Source organism: Leptosomus discolor, chromosome 3 (assembly GCF_034619465.1).
Source record: "Leptosomus discolor isolate bLepDis1 chromosome 3, bLepDis1.hap2, whole genome shotgun sequence".
In the NCBI taxonomy this organism is placed as follows: domain Eukaryota; kingdom Metazoa; phylum Chordata; class Aves; order Leptosomiformes; family Leptosomidae; genus Leptosomus; species Leptosomus discolor.
Window position 1 is genome coordinate 10,797,165 of NC_141393.1, and position 8,108 is coordinate 10,805,272.

The window sequence follows — 8,108 nt, forward strand, 5'->3', positions numbered from 1 at the left end:
TGGGAAGTCTTGAAGGCACTTGTTCTCTTTGCTCTCTGCTGAGCAGTTCACAGGAGTGGTGTGATATAAGCTACAAAAGTAACTTTCGGTCCTAGCCCTCCCACCCAGGGTGCCAGTTAATAGAATGAGACTTTTTTTGTGCTGCTGGCATGTTTCCCCTGGATGTAAATCATCCATCAATGTGTTTTGTGTCGGGCTCAGACTTCCATCAGTACCAGCTTTGGTATTTTAATTACGTAGACTGGTGCAAATCAATCTCTAATAGACAAAATGTCTTATCCCATTTGTAACGCCTTAACTAGCTAACATCTTTTATTTCTTCCACTTGACCTCTTTTTCACATGTATTAAAATGCATTATAACTTATTCAATATGTTTATGCTCAGTACATTCCTGCCATGTACATGTATTCATCTTTTTCCTTCATTTTTTTCTTTTTACTTTTTTTTTTTTTTTTTTTTTTCTGCATGAGAATTTCAGAGAAGATATTGATGTGACACAATCCTGTCTTCTTTTCTTCTGTTGTAACTTTTCTGTTTGCAACATTTGGAAGATCTCCAGACTGATGGTGAAGATGTTCGGTACCACCTCTGTTTCTAATACCGATTCTTTACGACCACCTAAACTCTAGGAAGGACTACCTGTACACACAAATACATCACCACTGAAACTGCTGCAATAGAAAACTGTAATATTGGCATTGCACGACTGTCTGAATAATGGAGGAGAGTAGCCTGACAATCCTCCCAGCTCTTCAAAACTCACAGCCCTCCAGTGTTCATCCCAGACATTGGTCATTCTTTTGGCCACGTTCAGCACCCAGCACATGAGCTTGCTGCTGTTTTGTTCCAACTTCAGTTCTTCTGGCAAGATGCTTCTTGGAGATACTTCTTTGTCCAGCCCTCTATTATTGCAGTACCCAATATAAGCATGTACACTGAAGGTATATTCTTATTTTTTCAGCACAATGTATATATTAAAATCAGTGGACCAAATCCTCAGGAAATGGGTTTGATGTCTTACCTACCTTTTCCAGTAGTCTTCTTTAGAAGCTATAGTTAGAAACTTAACGCTGTTTCAGAATGGCAAGGCAAACCTTTTGTGAACTTACTCAGTAAATGACTTCAAACTATATTTTGTCTCACACAGACATGATTACAGCCCCGTTGGTACAGATAGAAATTGCATTCCTGAATTCTGAAAGAATGGCTCTATGCAATTGCAGGGCAGGAAGAAATTCTTCTAATAACCTTTCAAGTGTATTAGCTGAGAACTGAAAATGTAATAATTCTAAAGGAGGCAGTGAGAAAATGATGCTGACACCCAGAGGGTTGATAGTCTAGACTCAGTAGTGTGCAAGACTTCAGCAGTGTTTTCAAGGAAAGGCTCTAAAAACATGGAGGCAAATACAAAATGGATAAAACGCAAAATGGTCTTAAAAATAGATGACCCCCGAGTCACTCGGATAATAGCTGGTTTTATGGACGAAGTGTTATAATCTATTTAGAGTTTTTGTTGCTTATAATCTATTTAGGTTTTATGGTGGTTATAATCTATTTGGACTTCATTAAGCATTTGATACAGAACCATACAGGGAATAATTAGTTATTAGTTAGGGATTAATACAAAGTGAACAAAGAACTGGATAAAGAGAGATGGAATGGCTGACATTCAAATCTGTGTCTATATTAGCGAGCAGTGCAGCACTGCAGGAACGAATACACAAAGCAGTTGGTGCTTAGTATCCAGCAGCCACACTGTAGATGGAGGGTTGCTTCTGACCAGCTCTTCTCTGGTCCCATGGACTGAACTCCGATTAGCACCTGGAGCATAGTGGGGGCACTGCGGGAGAGCATCTCTTGTTCAGTTTCATCCGAAAGGAACCCAGTTTCCACGCTGGGTGCACTACTTTGCAGTGCAAACCAAAGGGTGGAAAGTGGTAACAGTCATTGCAGAGCAGGATGAAGCACTGCAAGGGCACACCCTCAGTAGCTGGAATAACTGAAGCAGAAGAAAATGGGAGTACAAAATGCAAAGTTCAAAACTTGAACTGCGTTGCCTATTTTTGATGCTACAGGATGTTAACTAAGCAGTAGTAAAGTACATGTGACTGTGCACTGGGACTGTAGCTAGTCTTACCTGCAGCGAGACAGATTCTTGAAAGAAGAACGTCACATCATCTTTCCAATTCTCCTTTTCTTCTTCACCCACTTACTAAGGACACAAAACATGCTCTTACAATGGATGCTAGTGGACAGTTAGCGTGAAACAGTGGTATTAGTCACCAACATGAGTACTAAATACCTTCCCTCCACCTCCTGGCCATTACTCTCCTGTTATAGCCCAGTAGGCCATCTGCTTTATTCAAGATGCAAGTGCATCATTGGCTCATATTCACCTGGCATCTGCTGTAAACCTCAGGTCCTTTTTTAGCAGAGCTGCTCCTCAGCCAGGTGCTTCCCAGTCTGTGCTGAGACATGAGGAACGCTGCGCTTCTGCCTGACATTCGTGAGCTTTCCGTTGCCCAGCCCTCAGGCTTATCGAGGTCTTTCCCATTTGTTGTCAGCCACCCTGGAGTCCAGAACTCAAAAGACAGGTTTCCATTCATGGCAGAGCACTGCACTATTTTAAGAGTCTCAGTGGAAACATAACTCTAAATACCATCAGTTTGTAACTGGGAGTTTCTTCTTCAGAAGCAAAGAACATCATGATCACCTTTTTATGATAGTGACTGGTAATACACTCTGTTTACCAAGTTTGTAATTTTGTCACTCACCAAAGCTTGACTCTAGCACCCCCTGCATGGGAGTGTCTCCATTTACAGGCCAGCCAGGCTTCCACAAACCTCAGCAGCAAACCCCATTTCCACACATTTGAAGAATTAGGCCCAGTTAGCACTGAAAATTCTGTCTTATATAGGGGAAGATGGAGATGGATACAGCCACCTCTGCTGTAAAGGCACGTAAGTTGACTGTATCCTGCAGTCCTTAAGCAAACATGTCTCCAGTGCTTCTGCCCAGGGTATTTTAAGGATTTCAGCAGCCACCTAAACTGTCTGAGGCACTCCGCCACTTAATCGAGCACTGTAAAGGTATCTCCTGAAACCCAACGCTGTTGTCTGAGGCACTATTTACAGGCCTGTCATGTAAACTCTGGTGTATGTGCTTGACTCCTAAAAGGTAACTCCTGTCAAAGGAAGGGTACATTATCTCAAGACTGCGAAAACATTCGAATACACAAGTGTTATTTTTTTCCTGAGAAAGACATTTCCTTGCCAAATACATTTTTGTAAACTGTTAAAATTTGTAACATTTCCAACCACTGAAAAATGCAGCTGCTGGCCAAAATTTTCTGCATTAAAGGAAGCTATAAAGTGTATGTGCTTACAGAAGATCTTCTTTCCTGTTTTTTTGTTGTTTTTTTTTTTTTCTTACAGTCTTATAGGGCTGATGGGCAAATATTTAATGCACAGTTTCTACTCCAGAAATGTACAGATATTAATAACACATGAAGGTATTTTAGAACCACTAATTTCCTCTAAGTATGTAAGTGATTAAAAGGCAAAATCTTGAAATCCTTATTTAGACTTTACTTCTTTAATGCCTCGCCCTACAGCTGACCTCTACATGGATGAATTTTTTACTTTAAATTTGAGCAACCTGTAAGGGTTCAGCCAGCCCCAGCTGAGAGTGAAAGATGTTCCTCACCAAAGCTCCTTGTACTGGATCTGTGATTTGGGGAGGAAAGAACCCAGTTTCCTACCTCCCCAAAGCAGGCTGTACAATACCACTTCTCACACACCATGAATCCCATGTAGCCCTGCGACTCTATGCCTCAGGCACCCTCTTTTTCATTGGCCACACGGATCTAATAAAGAGACGAAACCAGCACTAACAAACTCACTTGAATTAGCAGCCAACAAATCCACTGGCTGCTCCCTTGAAGAGTGCCTATACCAGAAATGGGGACTTCTGAAGATATGATAGTTGGAGCTGGATTTTCTGTCTTGCCTGATGCTTAGTTAAAAGGGTGATGTCAGCTCATCCTTTTTGCAAACATCCAGCACTTGAAACCAGCTCTCTGACAGATACGAAATGTTACTGCAAAGGAAGCTGGGACACTTCCATGAGGAATAACGAGTGGGCTAGAGCTTGACCCCATGTGAAGTATTACTAGAAGAGGGTCGAGGCAGGACTGTTGTTTATTAATTGCAACTCTGCAAAGGCAAGATGGTCACGTTGTTCCCATTTTTACCAGGCTGTCTTCCTTCCTCTCTCCCAATCAGAAGATGCAGCTCTCCAGGTGACAGACAACAGGTGGACCAGTAACAAACCAGAGTGTTTTCCCAACAGGTAATTTCAGCAAAGACTCCCTCAGGTTTGTTTTTTGGTTGGATTTTTTTTTGCCTTGCGCATTGCCAGCATCACATGGAGCTAGATGAAACCGCTTTAGATGCTTCAGCTACCAAAGATCATTCTATGTGAATGTATCTATCTATCTATCTATCTGATGCAAAGGAAATGAAGAAACACTAATTAACAGAGCAGTTCTCATATAGCTCTCAGACATTGCCCCGAATTGTGTGTTAACCTGCTGTCATTTACTGGACAGGTCACTCACCTGCTGTTCTAGGGTCCTTCTAATACAGATGAGAAAAAGCGTGATTTCTATGAAGGCTGCTGAAAGCCCTAACAGTACTTGTCTGAAGCCCACTCACATTTCAGAGGTGATAATTATTTATCTGAGCCCGTATCTACCTTTCCTTTCTAGCAGAGGTATACGGAGTCCACGTCAGTTGTTCTGAGCCAGCTGGTACGGCAAGAACATTTTTGCAACAGTTGGAAAATATTTTTTTTTCTCCATAAAACCATGTTCACTCAGGTGAGCTAACTAAAGATGGCTAACCATGCATCCCCAGTGGTAAAGGTGGATCCCTGCTCAGTTTGTAAATGGAAAAGTGTGACAAAGTTTATAGAATGTGTGAGAAAAAGGCCAAACACTGAGAGTCTGTAGATTGAGAGAAAATAGCCATTCATTCAGTGAAGCTGCTGGTTATTTTTTTTAATTCATGAAATATTGAACCAGGTTTTTGTATGAAGTGTCATGTTAAAAAACAAAAAAAAGAAAGAAATAGAGACTAAGCACTGTTACTTTAAATTGGTTTTAATATATCTCTCAGGACAAAATAAACAGGTGTGGATCCAAAATTCATCTGAAAAAATCTGCATAAAGTGTAAGTATAGTTTGCACATTACTATGGAAATGCTTAATTTTCTTTCCTTTTATAAAGTGCATTATGCCAGAACTGTAAGACCATATATAGCCAAATTAAAAATTACAAAAGCTTCAAAATCCTATACTGCATGTGTTAGGAAGCATGCACCTGACTATGAAGGCCATATTGTAAGGGTAAGTGTGAGAAAATAGGTCAAATACATTAATGTGCATGAGTGAATCAGTAACTGCTACTTTAAAAAATAATCTCTACCACGAATTATGCCATTTTGGTAGATGTTTACCCTTATTCTTCCATCCAGCTATCTACCAGGATGATGCATCAGCCAGCTTTAGTCATTATTATTGCATTTGGCTGGGGAGAAAGAAGAAATTAAATTCATCACAGTGATTGTTATTAAAATGAAATTCCAAACAATACAAAATAATACACATGGGAAACACATGGGAAACAGCCAAAATGAAAGCAAATTTACATTAAAATGTTCTTATTAAGCATTGTGTCACTCAGTAGATTAAAGAGCTTTTCGATAAAAGCCTGAACTTATTCCTGTTTAAATCAATGACAACACACAGGAAATTCAATAGGAGTAGAACTTTCATTTAAAAAATCCATGCTATGAAATGAAATGAAATGAAATGCATGATATTATTTTTACAGTAACAGAGTAAGTCATGGGATAATTGCCTATTACATCATGCTCATTGACAACATCATTGGGGTTTTGATGAATCCTTGAATGCAAAGACAGGCAATGTGGATCTAAGAGAGACTTAATGGAAAAATTAATGGAAAATAAAAAGATTAGGTGAACAAGAGAAAGTACTCGTGTGAAAATTAAGCTATAAAACCTAATTTTTTTCAATATGCCAAATATTTCATTTAGCGCTTATCATTTAATCCAGTCATTCAGCACACCGAGTGGCTTGTTAGTCATTGTGGACTTTGCCTATGGATTGACTAAAGCTTAAATACAGCGGCAACCTCCTAGCATGAATGCACTGATGAAGACAGGGCCAAGAAAAGGAACACGTCTAGATCACCCAGTCGGCAAATGTCACAAGGTTAAGCCATGTGAAAACAAAACTTAATTACTCTACCTCCAAGCATCTTTATGCTTAAATTAACTCATATAAATGAGGCACATTTCACAGTGCTTGTAATAATTAGAACTTACCAAGCACCTTTCAGAAGTGCTTTGGAAACATTAAATAAGGTCAGAAATCTCATTGCTCTTTCATTAGAACACCCATAAATATGATGGGGAGACCTTCCTCATCAATGTCAGAGCAAAGACTGCAGGGCTCGACCCATGGGCCTCCAGAAAACGGTGCAAAAGAGGTGAGGAGGTGCCTTTTACAGTTTGCAAAAACAGTAGCAGGGAGATTAAACAACTTGTCAAAGATCGACAGAGGAGGTGGAGCTGAATTAAGGATTCAGGGCTTTGGACTCTCTTATTTTTTCTAAAAGATACAGGGTATTTGCTGGTGGCATAAAGCCACAGTCTGTGATGACCTGGGGTATGAAGAGACTGCACTGCAGCCGGAGGGTGTGAGAATTCTGCCTTACAAGCAGCAATACATCTGTAAACAGTTAAATTTAGTGCTTGCTATGTGCTTGTACCGGTACTTTTGTAATTGCTTCTTGACACAAATGGGTTTGAAAATTAACCATTACTTAATATTGAGCACGAAAAGACAAAGGGGATGAGTATGACACAATATACTCCAGATCGGTTTTTCTTTTTCCCCATCTCTGATGCAAAGAATGTCATCCTTTTGTATCCTTAGATTTTACCACCTCAGAAAAGGGATATTTTCACACGCTACATAATGGCATTACTGAGGTTGTGACGCCACTTCCACAGCCCCTGGGAATGGTACAAAAATATTGTTATAGCTCTCCGAGACATACATAGAAAAGGAACATTTACTCGGAAAATTCTGCACTTTAAAACTCCATTTCTAGATATTGTTTTTCCTCTACAAGAGGTAGGCCGTTTTTTGAGAGCTCTTGAAATATAGCCATTATAAATTAAAAGATCCACAAAGAAATCCAAGTGTATTCTTGAAGATTGTGGGACCTCTCCATGGCTTCTACATGTCCCAACCCTGGCTGCCACATGTCATCCCCTTCTATAAATAGGCATTACATTTTGCTGAGGAAGGTCAAAACGTGTGAGGGGTGTAAATACTGCAGCAGTCATCATTAAGTCATGCATTGATTTATTCTTGGAAACCTAGGAGCTGTGGAAGCGAGTGTGTCTGCCTTACAGAGCTGCAAGTCCCAAGTTCCTCAACAGATAACTACAGTAAAACTTTGGAAATCACAATCACTGCACTAGCAGGAAGAAATGTCTCAGGTTCACTGAGAAAACAGAGTCTGCTGTCTTGGCTCCACTCTCCCTGTGTGCTTTGTACCCTGAGGACTCTCTTCCTTCCACCTTCGCTCACTCCTACCCTACTGCATAAAATAAAGACTGCTCATCTGACAGTTTCCACAGGGATTGTCTGTCAGTCCACAGGATATTTGAAAGAATTCTTAGACAGGTCAACTTTCTCCAGTTTGGCCCCTCTGCAGATGTTTTCTCAGTTACTAGAACAGGCTCTGCAATAAGAATACTTTAGCTGCTCTCCATTCATTTTAATGGGCTATTAAAAAAATAATTATATAAAAATTATAGATAACTGTGTTTGGTTTGCTTTGTGCAGTCAAAAATATCTAACTTCACTGTATTTAAGAAACTGAAAATCTGTATAATCCAACCAATCGAAGTACCTGTCTTATCACTGACAACCCACATACATAGATTTTTTTAACATCTGAAGTTGAAGAACAAATCCAAGCTTCATAATTCTAAAGTTACCCAGTA